The following is a 13,873-nucleotide window of genomic DNA, read 5'->3' as shown; positions in this document are numbered from 1 at the left end:
CTCTGCCAATTCTGCACATTACAGCACAAGGTGCTGTTCTAACGGGAGCGTTTGCGTCGCGGCAAACCGGACGCCTCTGGTCAAGTCAGGAGGCGTTGAAGCCTCCTATTCTCGTCTATGGTGCCGCTCCGCAAACGCCCGGTTGCGACGCGGTTGCGGGGTGTTTGCGGAGCGGTAACACCACTCAAATTGCATTATAGGCATTTGTGGGGCGTTATTAACGCTCGGCAAATGCCTAGCAAACGCCGCTAAGCTCCGCCAACGCCGGACCAACGCTTGCCAAACGCTATAGGGGTGAAGAGCCTTGGATGCAGATGCTGTCTGAAAAGGAGTTCCTATCAATAGTTGAGACTCCACCTGCACCATATTAACTCAAAAACACACACTTTTGATGCTCAATAAAGACTTATAGGGAGCTATAAAATAGTTTGATATTTAAAATTTAATTTGAACTGCTCTTCTGAAACTTTATAAAAGTCATGTGACTGGCACAGAACCAATCAGGGTGGCCAGGCACAGACTCACACTTAACATTTATCAGCAGAATAGAAGTCCCTCCCAGGGACCTTTCCCTGCAGATAATAAAAACATGGAAAGACCATGGGACCACACAACAGCGCTGCAGGAATGAGGTACTTGGAGGATTAAAAAAAAAAAAAAAAAAACCCCACACAAAATACAGTGGCATGAATATTTCTATAATTGCAAAAATTAATATTTCTGTTTAGTATCACTTTAATTACTAGGGTATTTGAGTATGACTGAAATGTTAATCTCCATATGAGATGGTATCATGTGAAGTCAGGGAGAATAGTCAGAGGGATTCAGCCATGACTCAATGGATCCTAAAACAATTAGGGAATGTTAGAGTACAGGTAACTGGAATTGGGAGCACATGGAAAGGGCTGAGCTGATAGAGATAGATATACATACATACATACATACATACATACATACACGCACGCATATACAGATGTGAATGGCGGAGTGCACTCTTTACAAGAAAAACGAGGTGTACAAAATAAATAGCAAATCAGGGTCTAATATTGATGCTGAACTGCTGTTACTGTATCTACCACAAGAGGGCACTATCTACTCAAAAGCAATGCATAAAGCAAGGTTGCTGTGAAGGTTCTCATAGCTGTAGTTGGCATACAGGTGTCAATTGCTCTTGGGCTCCTGAAGTGCATGGCCATCTGTTTTTCCATACTGCACTGAAAGTTTTTTTTATGTATTGCATGGGTGTGTTTTTGTTTTGCTTGTTTTTTTTGTTTACAGCAGAAGCCAGAGAAGTGAAATGTGTTTTTCCTCTTTTTATGTAAAAGTTAATTCAAGTCCATTGAGGAGCACAGAAATGCAGAGGCTGTGTTATTTGGCTGTCTACAGGATGACTGGCTGTTCTTAAGGAAACAAAATGTTAACCCCCTCAAGCATTCCTACCAAGCAGTAACAAAAAGGACAATCAAACAGGAAATGGATTTGCTCATCTATTGAGTGACATTAGAATTCAGTGACTGTGTTGTACAAAAGCAGTTCTGCTGAGAGATGGGCAACAACAACAAAACACTAACAAACTGAAAAGAAAAATACAACTGGGGACTGACTGCCTGTGTGGGGACTGTCTAAATGACCTTGTGGTTGAAGCTGCATCAAAGATTTCTGATCATCAACTGAATACCTGGGGGAACAGAATAGGGGAACAGAACCAGGTGGCAACTTTGAAAATCTGGGGAATAGAAAAGAGAATGACGAAAACCAAAGCATTTACAGCCCTAGTAGAACGTACCTTGCCAATCCTTTTGACCATAAGTTTGGATGATGGTCACAGTACACTCAGGTCTGGATAGCACCATAACGCAGAAACCAGTGCCTGAAAAGTCATGTTCCAGGCTAGTCTGGGTACAGTACTCCAAAGTCAGGATTGGGAAAGGATGAACATTAGAATTGCAATCATTTATTGCCAAACTGTAACCTGTGTGCCCTCTATAACAGTCCCCAGTTTTACCAGAACCAACACTTGACATCTGGCACAACGTCCATTCACTGATCAGTTTGTGTGCTCGTGCAGCCTCTAATCAGATCCCAGGTGCCTGCTCTAACCAAGGCCTTGATTGTGGACACTTTAGAAAAAACTCTGTACACTTTTCTTAAAATTTATCAAAATCATAATCATGTAAGGGCCTACCTAAACAATACATTCAATTTGTTTTCAATCAAGCAAACTCTCACACTATCATTTTTGGAAGCTCTAATGGAGATTGCAACACATGTGAATACTTGGACCTAAAGTAAAAAGGTTCAGTGCAAAACCTTAGTGGCCAGTGGAGATTCTCACATCGAGCCATCATTAAACAGCAGCAGTGGAGCTTCAGTCCAAGTAGGATTAAAGCCTAGGCCCTATGTATTATGTATGGTTTTCAACCAGGATTCAGTGGTTACCCAGTGAATACAAAAAATATGAGGATTGTTAAAGTGGTTGTATACCCTTACATATACCTAGGGACATGGTTGGTCTCAAGTGATACACAGAGAAGAAACAAGTCTCCCTAAAATAGGTTGTACCTGTATATCTACAGTCTTCTCTACATCTGTGCAAAGTGCTATATTTATAGGTCTTATCTGAGAGTTTAGAAGGGGAGTGGAGAGCTGATGTTATATTTCACAGAGCTCAGGAGATCTCAGAGCTGACTGGAGGGAGGAGACACCCCCCTCCAAGCAGCTCACAGGAACAGAGCTGAGTGTCACTCTGCTGGAGGTCCCTCCCCTGTCACCATTTTTCTCTTGGTGTCAGGAAAAGCTGCCAGAAGCGACTTATATGGATAGAGGAACAAAGCAGACAGAAATGACCTTAGTGTTCTAGTTTGAGACAAGTAGACACTATAGAGGGATGTAATTTGCATGCCTGAGGTTTACAACCACTTTAAAGTACAGGTACCTTGTGGTGTTTAAGTACTTTTATCATAATGTTTTAGAAATAAAGATATATCATACCTCAAAAAAGAAATTAGGACATGTTGCTGACATAGCCGGAAAAAGGTTTACCCATTGCATACAAGGTTTCACGTAGCATTGTGCTAAAATAATGCATGTGGCAGCATTCACTGAAAATCCAGCATTGCTTACACAGGTGTAAGATTCGTTCCTAGGTGGATTTATAAATCTAATGTATGCATGATTGTTTTTCTCCCTTTGCGCCTTCCTACTTACAAGAGGAAGATTTCTAGACCGTACAAGTCTGAAATCTTGGCAATCCAAACCATATCAAAATAAGCTGTCTTAATACTGAACACTTGTAAGCAAAACACTTTTTGATATTGAGAGCTGGCCTACCTACACCCTCTTTGTAGCCAGCAAAGCCACCTATTAGGGTTATGGAACAAAAAAGGGGATCAGCCAAAAGGTTAGTAAGCCTTGGTTTTGGGGCACTTGGAGTGCTTGTATGGATGGACAGATGATGTACTTTAAGGGCTAAATCACACTTTTGCAATGTAGTGCCATTTTGAACAGCACCCCAACATATTAAGTCACTATAGCTCCAATGCACATCTTCCAGTGCACCACAATGCCGTACCTTGCTACATATGCTTTGTCAGTTTTTGCATGGTGGCAAATAAAAATGAATGGGCTGCCTTAACAGAATGCATGTTAAAGCATGAAACAATGTGCGAAAGCACAAAATTGGAAAGGTGTGACTGGGCCCTAAATCAACAAGTTCCAACTTCTGCCTTCCATCAAAACCAATCACTTGAGCCAGTACATTCTTATATAGGACATTTTGCATATAAATTCTTATAACATGCCATGTGTTACCGACAGTGGCACAGGACCTGCCCTTAGACAAGCAACCGTAGCCATTAAACAACCTAGCACAAAAAAAAAAAAAACACTCAAATACACAAAACAGCAGGCCTTGCCTACTCCATGATCTCAGCATGAACCCCCAAGATCTACAAATGAATAAGCAGTGTCAGCTTTCACTGATTACCTGCCCAGCTCATCAAATTCAATATCAGTTTTCAATCCAAGCTGGACACATGCAGCGTAATGCTGAAATGAACAGTTACAAACTCAGCCTACTGCAAAAGGTTTCCCGGAAATCCTGTCTGGCCAGGAAAATAATTCAAACACATTTCAAAGTTTTGAATGCTTTTCCGAAACTCATTTTTCTGGACATAGTCTTTGGAATATTTTCCACATCTGCTTTCTCTGATTTTCGTTGTTTGTTTCTACTCGAATAGTAGGAAGCAGTCATCATGGTTGATTTACAAGAAAATTAAAACAGGATTCAACACTATCAGTGTTCAGTTGATGGCTCTATCCCTCCAAATCTTAAAGCAACCCTACCGCTACCAAGAAAAAAAAAATCCCCGCTGTAAAAGAAATCTCTTTCCAGCAGGTGGTATCTTAACACTTTGCTGTGTTGTAGATCTGACCGCTGCTGGTACTAGACACTTCAGAGGTCCCCACCATATGCAGAGGTTCCTTCCCATCAGCCTCTACACCACTACAGGACATAGAAATTAAACAGTGGAGAAAATCAAAAATAAAAACAGATAGCCTTCTTCCTCTGCTACTGCATGCATACTTTTTCTGTTGCTCAATGTGTGTCGGAGCTTACACAGAGCTATGAACCATTCTTGTAACTGGCTGCTCCTACACGGAACACTGAATTGATGTAAGAGGAAAAGAAAGTCATCCTCACCCACAGCCAGGTATTTTAAAGGGCAACTGGAAAATCAGGATGGCAGGGAAGCATGGGAAGGCAAGTGCCTACAGGGCCAAGGTCACGTTACTTAGTAAAATTTGCTACTTTGCCCACAAGAAGTAAAAAAAAAAAAAAAAAAAAAAAACCAAAACTAACTTTAGTTGGGGCAGGAAAAGAAAATACAGGATCAGAAGATACTTGACCCGAATGTCCCAGTGGGAAGGCAGCTGAACCTTTAGGCTCGATGCACACTAGCATTTAAGCTCCTGTTTTTGTAGACTTTTTTTGGAGTGTTTTTCCAGCAGAAAAAAAAAAAATGCTGAATGCTCCTAAGTTTATTTATTTTTTTTACATGCACTGTAAAAATACCAATGCTCCCCAAAACACTACTAAAAATGCTTTTAACAGCATTTTTTCAGCTTAAAAAAATGCCAATGTGCACAGAGCCTTAGAATGAGACCCACCTGGATATGATGGCACAAGCTACACGATTCACTGACCACTTCACCAGAAATGTCCTTTAGTGCATCTGTTCCAGAGAAAAAATCCTGCCTCCAAGTCTGCGCTTCACAATGTTCTGTATTTTGCAGTCACATACTGTATCAAAAAAGCCAGTGCAGCCCAATACTGCCCTCCCCCAGCTCCCAGCAAACAAAGTGGCCACGCTGGGCCAGCATATTTACCAAGTTCACCAAAATAGGTCACACCAATAAACCCATACCTACCTCCACAAACCCACACTTTTTTTATCACTGTGTACCAACTATTACCCTGTGCTCATGCACTGATGGAGAACAGTGGCTCTCTACATTATGTATTGGGAGCAGTATATGAACAACTTATCAGAGAGCTGCAAAGAGAACAGCACAAGGTGAGCACTGACAGGCAGATGCACGGAGCAGACTAGCCTGTTTGTATCTAAGAACTCTGATCTTATTTGACATGTGATGGGGGTGGCAGGGACGTAGGAGTACTGCTCTGGGTTTCATATGGTCTATTTTTATATTTATTATGCATATGTTTGTATGTTAAAAGGAGGAGGAGTGCCTCATTTCTACAGAACAGTGAGGCAGGTATATAAAACGTGAATTAAATTTGTGGATTAGGGTTAGCAGAGACATTTAACAAGTAAAATTCCTACTACAGTGTAAACAGGATGTTTATATTATCACATAATACATTTTTGTATACAACAAAATAAAGTAATCTCACCAGCAGCTGCAGAGCTAAACTTTAGTCTATCAGGGCTTAAAATTTGAGTCTAAACCTACTAGCCAGGCACAAACCTCACTCTCCACCAGTTGCCCCACCAAACTTTGCCCAGGTCTGCCTCCAACCCCATTGTATAACTACAATTAGAACATAGCTTTATTATGTCAATTTCAAACATAACAGCAATAGCTTAATAGCAATAGGGTGCAATCAAAATATCAAGTTTTACAGCTTTAAACCTGTAGTGAACATTTTGTATATCTCCTGCATCTTTAAAAAGACTTTTTAAAAAGGACAAAATGTTTTTTGTTAGTGAGCACATATTTTCAGTTATTATTGCAGTTTTTCCTTAACCACCTCCTGCCCGCCATATAGTCCGATGACGGGCGCAAGATGGTTCTCTCGTTCTGGGAAGACGTCATATGATGTCCTCCCATTCTCACCGTGCATGCGCAGCTCGGGGAGCGTGGCGATCGGCGGTGCGCTGTGTCCCTCGGACACAGCGGATCACCAATCCACGGAAAGAGCCGAAGATGTCGGCTCTGTCATGTGATCAGCTGTGTCCAATCACAGCTGATCACATGTAAACAGGGAGATACCGGTTATGGGAATTTCCCTCCTCACGAGCTGTCACGCTGACAGCTCGTGAGGAGAGGAGAGCCGGTAATCAGCATTCCGCGGAGGGGACATGTACACTGATCATCAGGGCATGGATGATCAGTGTGCCCTGATCTGTGTAGCCCTAGTAGCGCCACCTGTCAGTGTCCATCAGTGCCAGCTGTCAGTGAACAGTGCCACATGCCAGTGCCCATCAGTATCAGTGCCTACCAGTGCACACTAATGCCACATATCAGTGCCCATCTGAGCTGCCTTTCAGTGTCACCCATCAGTGCCAGTCAGTGCCACCTATCAGTACCGCCCAGTGATGCCTGGCATGGCCCATCAGTGCCACCTATCAGTGTAGCCTATCAGTGCCCATCACTGCAGCCTCATTAGCGCATATCAGTGAAGGAGAAAAATCACTTATTTACCAAATTTTATAACAAAAACTAAGAAAACACTTTTTTCTCAAAAGTGGTTTTTGGTTTAAGAAAAAAAAAAAAAAACCCCAGGAGGTGAATAAATACCACCAAAATGAAACTCTGTAAAAAAAATGCTAAAAATGTCATATGGGTACAGTGTTGCATGACCGCGCAATTGTCATTCAAAGTGTGACAGAGCTGAAAGCTGGAAATTGGCCTGGGCAGGAAGGGGGGTATAAGTGCCCTGTAGGCTAGTGGTTAAACTGATTTTTGTATAATACTTTAATAATATTTTTATTATTCATTTATTAAAGTCCAGTCATATTGTAGCAGAAAATTATACAAAGAAAATCAATGTGTTTTGGAACAGTAAATAACAAGTGTCTTACAGTTTATTTTGTAGCCCTATGCTCAGAGGTATGCTGCCGTATACTAAGGCCACTGAGCTCTGTGTGAGGGCAGTGCAGTGGTTTCTCTACAGTGACCCCCCCAAGGCGGTGGAGAGCAGACCTCTCCTCGATTCCCCCGTGGCGGGGGAGAGGGTATTGTAGCAATCGTGCACACCGAGATGGACGCGGTCATCCATCTAGTTAAGAATCTTCCATTTTGTATCATCTCTCGCTCCCAAATCAGGCTTCCTCCTCCAATTTCCCCCCTCCCTCAGGAATGTGGTCTGTGTGTGTGTTTGCGGAGTTCAAAAGGCAACAGGCCCCAGTGGGAGAGCTCCAGGGATGTATATCACTAGCTAGGTGCCCCTCTGTCTGCAAGACCCTTGCTGGAGAAGGGGTCATCAAGCCATAAACCAGCCCTCACTGAGCTTCAAAAGACACTCCAGGTGGTCATAAAAACAGACTTAAACTTTAAAACCCAGTTTTCCATATAATTTTATATCTCCAAATAGGAAATTACACAAACAAGGAACACATATTTGGATGGCTCACTGTAAGACAAGTCGCCAGGTATCTTACACCCCCTGACATACACATGAGAGCAGAAAATTATATCTCCTTAACCATTCAAGCAGATATTTCATATCTAACCATTCAGCAGATGATTCTGGGTATTAATCTACTCGTGGATAGAATGTTATATGTACCCAGGAAAAAGTTATTGGCCATAGTATAATTTGGGAAGGCTTTGGTCAAAGCCTGAGCTCACCGCCTACACAACCCCCTATCCAAATGAGGTGATTGGTTCTCCAATTCAGGGAGACACCCTGTGGAGTTCCTAGAAAAGGTAAGCTAAGTTGAAGAATTCTCCCTTCCTTTTTTTTACATCGTAACCAACTTTGTGAGAAAACGCCCTTTTTCTCAGAAAACTTGAAAGCTGCTTAACCCAAGGCAAGTACTTTATCTCTTTGCTGTGCTATTGCTTTATATATATATACATACATACATATATATACACACATATATATACACACATATATATACACATTACATATATATATATATATATATATATATACACATATATACATACATATATACATACATACATATATACATACACACACACACACACACATACATATGCGCTACATCTTTTTCTGTAAATATTTTTATTGTACCCTTTTGACCTTTTAGTAATGCATCTTACTTTCTTAAAGTGTTGAACTGTTTTTAAAGCTCTTTAATGCAAACGCAGAACCCCTGCCTCTGAAAAGTGCTACTGTGTGTGCGTTTTAAACTTCGGTATATCGCTGCCTGCGGTGAAAGTGGTATACCGACGATTATTCAAACATCATAGTGGTATTGCTGATATTGCCGAGTTTCCTCTCTTTGTACAAAAAGGAGGTAGTGGCAGTGTGAAGGGTTAATTGCGTAATTAACCTGACCCAGTAACAATCACGCTCAGGCTGCAGGTACATCGATTGTGGTTCATTAACTGGAAAATCGTTGTGCAGGGTGAAGCTGGGTATGGCATTGTTACGCAGGTGACAGCACAGTTTTAGATTGGCTAGTCCTTCGGTCACGAGTTTGGTGAGAAGGCCTGGGGTCTGACGCCGCAATCGTCACAGGTGTCTCCTCTCAGTGGAGGAGAGCGGACCTCTCCTGCACCTGTCCCCTCAGCAGCGCTGCCAGTGTAATGGCGGTGCCGAAGAAGCCAGAAGTTGGAAACCGGAACTCTGCTTCACAATGAGGCTTGGAGCGCAGGTGCAGCCGCTCCATCATCTGTGCTCGCTGCACAAGAATTTCTCCTCGCATTTGGCGAGCGGCTTTTTCAAGCCCTGGTCTATTTCATTATTATAGCATCTGTTTTCATTGTGTAATTGAGAGGCTAGAAAAGACTTAGGGGAGGGGGAATGTTGGTGTTCCTGAAGTGTTTCATATTAAAAAAAAAAAAAAAAAAAAAAAAAAAAAAAAAAAAAGAAGGAAACATTGTAAATCCCTTTGCTTCTTCATATTACTGCTATCAGGACCTTTCTACTCAGACTTACCCTAGATGGAATACAAATACCAGACATAACAGTGCAGGCTTTATTAGCACAGTGAAAAAACACAAACCTGGGTAAAACAGAAAATTGAAATCTAAGCCAGAGAGTTTACAACAAGGTACACCCAGACACCAAGGGGTTTATTTACTAAAGCTGGAGAGTCCAAAATCAGACTCCCTTCTGCATAGAAACCAATCAGCTTCTAACCTCAGCTTGTTCAATGAAGCTTTGGCAATGAAACCTGGAAGCTGATTGGTTTCTATGCAGAAGGGAGTCTGATTTTGGACTCTCCAGCTTTAGTAAATAAACCCCCAGTTGTCCGTCCAGCAGTAAGGATGCAAGAAACTACATCCTAGCTCCAGCAGACTATGCAGCATTGCAAGGCATGGCAAAGTATGTTACTCACATGCACCACGGTATAACCATTTCACCACACAAATGGAGACAAAAGGTAAAAAAGGGCGACGCAATACTTCAGACTATGCACCATTATTTATCTTCCACTGGTAATTGTAAAGAAGTGGCAGTCAATATGGTAAATGCAATACTGAAATTCTTGATATTCCCAATAATTCCTGACACTAATCCTCTGTTATATATTCTGAATGTGATTGTCTTTTTTGATCTTCTGTACAGATAGCAGCTCAGGGCTACTGTGCTTGTTTCACATGCTTGAAGTAATCCTCTGCATCAGTCTACAGTATATGGTTCAGTACCACGGCTTGGTAATACCTCTCAATAGCTTTCCTAGTTTGTCATGTATGGACAGGGCAAGGCCAAAGACTATCGTTCCTGTACTGCATGCCACAAGTATAGCCCCTGCATGTTACCATTTCTCTTGTTCTGTAAATCTCAGTATCTATGGATTAAATATTGATGCTTTGCAACAGCATGGCTATTGTTATTCATGCCACACAAAACACTGTATGCTGAAATATAAACACATGGATTTATACCGCATCTTATAGTCATCTGAAGACTAAACATAACCGAACATAACCATGGTCTGTACTAAAATTCTGTAAGATTGGGGGTTGTCGAATTTAAAATGTCTGCAACCTCAAACAGGCTTAACTAGAATTTGTTGGAAAGCACCGACAGTCTAAATAGGCAGCACTCCAGATATGTAATTTTTTCAAATTACCTATTTATGAAAGTAAGCATCATATAAAAGACCTACTATATGTGCAAGATCTCCCCAAAGCCCCCCCCCCCCCCCCCCATCTAGACCAGTGGTTTCCAAACCCACAGGCTGGATGCAGCCCTTTGGGCATTATTCCACTCACTGACACCAACACTGGGGCATAACTACATCTGACACCAACAATGTGGAACTATTCTTCCTCTGACCACAAGCGCCATGTACTTTTTTTTTCCCTGCCACTGACCACCAAGCCTGAAGCATTTTCTACTCCCACTGGCCAGTCTGACCCCTCCTAAAATCTTAAGGATGGTAATCTGGTCTTTGCTTAGATCAGGGTTCTACAGACTTTCTAAAGTAACTCCGCTTCAAGCATCATATACATTTGCACTAGAACAGGGAAGAGATCCAGGTTAAAAGGACAGCAATTAAAAAGCATCAAAAAACACATGGATAGATAATTAAAAAAAAAAAAAAAAAAAAAAACCACCACAATACACACTTCAGTAGGCATGCAGGCACTCAGGTGGAAGTGAGAATCAACATTTGAGTACAAACCCCTTCCCCAAGTGAGATCCACCTGTCTGCATGTGGCCACTTGTCCAGAGGAACTGTGGGGAGATCTTGCCATGTGTACTACAATTTACAGTTTGGTCTCTTATCTGTTGCTTCCTTTTATAAATATATAAACTCAGAAAAGTTAGCCATCTGGAGCATTGAGTATATAATTCCTGGGTTTCTCTTGAGGAAAATCTATGGTTTCAGCACACTTATTGACGTAATCAACTCTTTATGCACCGATTGTTTAAATTCTGTGTGCTTTCGCTTATTTTTTTAATTTTACTAAGCTCTGAAAATCTCTTAACATTCTAACGCCATTTAAGTGTTTATTTTTAGAAAATTCTTGTTTGTTAAATCACAAATGGACCCCGCACACCCCATTCCTCTGCTTTTCAACCTACCATACCCATTTATTGCCCTGTATTATACAGTTTCAAACAGTATTAAACCCAAAAGCAAACATGTTTTCTACTGGAACTTACCAATTCTTAGATGTGATGCCCATGTTAGTTTTTTTTTTTAGTCTCCATTTTCATCTGATTCAGCCAGCAAGTCTGCTGTTTTTCAGAAGCTCAGGCTCTCCAGCAGAATGTATTAGTTTTCAAAGATGAGAATCCACTTACCATTGACAGGGGTGATTAAAATGATCAGCTTTTAATAATTCGTGTAAAATCAGATGAATTCCAAAAGGGGCAGGAAATGGTTGCTGTAACGGATTTATAGTGTGGGCAGGAGTTTGGCTTCCATCTCTTATTGTATTCAAATCTGCTAATACATTTAACACTCACATTCCCCCTCCCTTCCCGGGACTGACAGACAATGCTGCTGTATCCTGGGCTCATTTCTCCAGAGTGGTGTCTCAATAATACAGGTGTGTTACTGGCCAAATCACCAGGTGGAAAAAAAAAAAAAGCCAAAGAAAAGAGTGATGCAGCCACCACATCTAATAACTGGTAAGCTTCAAAACATTTTTGGCTTTGGGTCTGAGTGAAAAACAGGTATTCTTAGTCAGACACTGCACTCGAAGCTATAGTGTGGCAAGGCTTTCTGCATTTTATATAAAAACCACCAAACAGAATCTACAGAAATATTTGGGGGAAAGGACTGTTTTTTTTTTTTTTTTCTTTTTTCTGAAATGAAGAAGTGTTCATAAAATGTCCAAATGACATTCAGAAATACCAACAAAATTAAATGTTAGCGAAAATGAAACTATTAAAAAAAAAAACAACAACAAAAAGACCACACACACGGGGGCATACCTGCAAAGTTTTCAGGTAGATCCTGCTTTCACAAGACGTTCAGCAAGTGTAGCCTACAAAAAGAAAAAAAAAAATTATCAGAAGAAATCTATTTTTGGAATTTGTTAGCAGATGGCTCTAGAGCAGTAATCCTCTTCTACAGACCACAGAAGAGCTGGCTGATTCAATACTATTTTACATATGAAATGAGATCATTCTACCACACACTGAGGACCTGTAAATATGCAAACACTGAAAACTACAATATACCATATCATTAAACAAAACAAAAAGGACAAAAACACATCAGCACACAAGTTTTTATATACCAAGGTATCTGCTTATTTATTGGCTACACAAATGCTAAAATGTCCCAATACCCAATCAGTCTTCCCTGAAGGAATTCTTTAAAGCTTTGATAAGGTTAACTTCAGATTTTTCTAAATCGGCCAAACAAACATCCCTATGCCCACAACCATCCATTCTTTTTGCAAGGTAGAAAGGTTACTCATTTTTAACCTTTATTTTAACTTTTTCTCTGTAAAAAGAAAAAAAAATAGCTAAACTAAAAAGGTGTATTGTATTCACTGTAAAATCATTTCTTGGAGCCCATTGAAGGGCACAGAGTTCTTATACTATTGTTTAATAATGGCACCAACAGAAGAAATGGACGCTGGCAATAACATCTGTCGGCCAGCACAGCATTAACCCTGCCTAAGTATCATAGCAAAAGGCAGAACCAGAAAAAAAAAAAAAATGAATAGGGTGGGTCCCTCGCTGGATTGAAAGAATGATCCTACAATAGAAAATTTAGTTGCTTACTCATTTAAGGACAGAGGAATTCTTAGACTGTCTGGATGTCCAAGAGCAGATGATGTATGAATATCCACCTGGTATAACTTAAAACAAAAGACAAGGTGGTAACCCTGCAAACTGGGAAAGGTTTGCAGCCAGCAGCATCCTAATAGTATCCAGCATTGGTCTGAAGATGTAATGAACTTTGAAGACCATGCAGAGCTAACAACTTCTGATTCAAGAATTTGAACTTCAACAACTTAGCAAGGGTGATGAAACATGAGTAGAGAGACCAGTAAGGCTGAAATTAGCCATCTTTCCAGGTCACAGCTCATGGTCATTTCTTTTATTATATTTCTCGCACAATTTCCCCATCATTGATTAGAAATTCGTTAGTTTTTCAAAATATTTCCAACATGCCCGATCACTCAAATTCGATGGTCACATAGAAATCATTCATATCTGACGCAATAATGGTGCGAAATTCAAACGGAAATGCTTAGAAAATATTTTTAAAAGAAAATTCTTTCGGAATCTGACTCATGTATGGCCAGCTTTACCAATCTCTAGGGTAGATGAAATGTACCTAAAAAACAACAGCCAGAGGGGGCTTTGAGCTTGTGTGGGTAAACTGCAAGTATCTTTAAAAAAAAAAAAAAAAAAAAAGTGATCTCTAGGGCATGAATGGAATAATGAGTTGCCTATCATACTACTGCTACAATATGTGACAAAAGCCAAGAGGTAACTTGCAACATTATTGTG

At 40.7% G+C, this 13,873-nt stretch overlaps 1 protein-coding gene across 1 annotated transcript in view; it reads right to left on the bottom strand.

Annotated features, from left to right (window-relative positions):
• The window catches only part of ADARB1 (adenosine deaminase RNA specific B1), a 166,632-nt gene that overhangs the window by 100,715 nt on the left and 52,044 nt on the right, over positions 1 to 13,873 (bottom strand). Inside the window, exon 2 of the mRNA XM_089671932.1 lies at positions 12,338 to 12,390. The gene's annotated coding sequence lies outside the window, so the exon portion shown is untranslated. The remainder of the gene's footprint in view (positions 1 to 12,337; positions 12,391 to 13,873) is intronic.

The sequence above is a fragment of the Staurois parvus genome, unplaced genomic scaffold (genome assembly GCF_062004578.1).
Source record: "Staurois parvus isolate SC_StPar_1 unplaced genomic scaffold, SC_StPar_1.0 ptg000011l, whole genome shotgun sequence".
NCBI lineage: Eukaryota > Metazoa > Chordata > Amphibia > Anura > Ranidae > Staurois > Staurois parvus.
The sequence above is the reverse complement of the archived record's forward strand: the minus strand, read 5'-3'. Positions and strand labels throughout refer to the sequence as shown.